The following is a 1,014-nucleotide window of genomic DNA, read 5'->3' on the forward strand; positions in this document are numbered from 1 at the left end:
AGGCAATAGATATAGATAGACAACAGATATAGACAGACAACAGACATAAATAGACAACAGGCATAGACAGACAACAGACATAGACAGACAACAGACATAGGCAATAGATATAGATAGACAACAGACATAGATAAACAACAGATATAGATAGACAACAGATATAGATAGACAACAGGTATAGATAGACAACAGACATAGATAGACAACAGACATAGATAGACAGTAGATATTGACAAAAGACATATATAGCAGATATAGACAGCAGACATAGATAGACAACAGACATAGATAGACTACAGCCATAGAGAAACAACAGGCATAGATAGGCAACATACATAGATAGGCAACAGACATAGATAGACAACAGACATAGAGAAACAACAGACATTGGCAGGAGATATAGATAGACAACAGAAAAACACACAAATAGCAAGATAGGCGTGAACACAAAAGGATGTAGGGATGTAAACTCATAGGCATATATATATAGAAACATAGACAAATAGCTATATAGGCATAGATAGAGAGACAGATATGAGAACATAGCCGATCACATACATAGAGATATAGAGCTACAGAGAGAGATACAGATAGAGATATAAGGTTATAGAGTGCTAAAATAGAGATATAAGGATAAAAAAATACAAACAGCGATAGTAGATAGATGCAGAGAAAGACATGGATAGATAAACAATTATAAATAGACAGAGAGAAATATAATGTTGTGCTATATACAATCACATAAGCAGTTAGCTAAGTAGTGTATATTATATCTGTTCTTTAGTTTATACAAGGATACATTTCAAATTGAACTTCCGTCTTTCACAAGTCCGTCACGTTGAAACAAAAAAAAGTTAGGTATTATCAGATATATGGTTATTCAAAATGCAATGCACTTCTATGCATTTGTATCTAGCTGCCTGATGCATGTGCATATAAATTATTTACATTATACACACACACACACACACACACACACACACACATATATATATATATATATATATATATATA

The 1,014-nt window shown here is 32.6% G+C and overlaps 1 protein-coding gene across 3 annotated transcripts in view; it reads right to left on the minus strand.

Moving 5' to 3' along the window:
* LOC106874430 (uncharacterized) overlaps positions 1 to 1,014 on the minus strand; it is a 1,214,035-nt gene that overhangs the window by 1,211,313 nt on the left and 1,708 nt on the right. The gene's annotated exons all lie outside the window — the stretch shown is intronic.

This window comes from Octopus bimaculoides, chromosome 2 (assembly GCF_001194135.2).
Source record: "Octopus bimaculoides isolate UCB-OBI-ISO-001 chromosome 2, ASM119413v2, whole genome shotgun sequence".
In the NCBI taxonomy this organism is placed as follows: domain Eukaryota; kingdom Metazoa; phylum Mollusca; class Cephalopoda; order Octopoda; family Octopodidae; genus Octopus; species Octopus bimaculoides.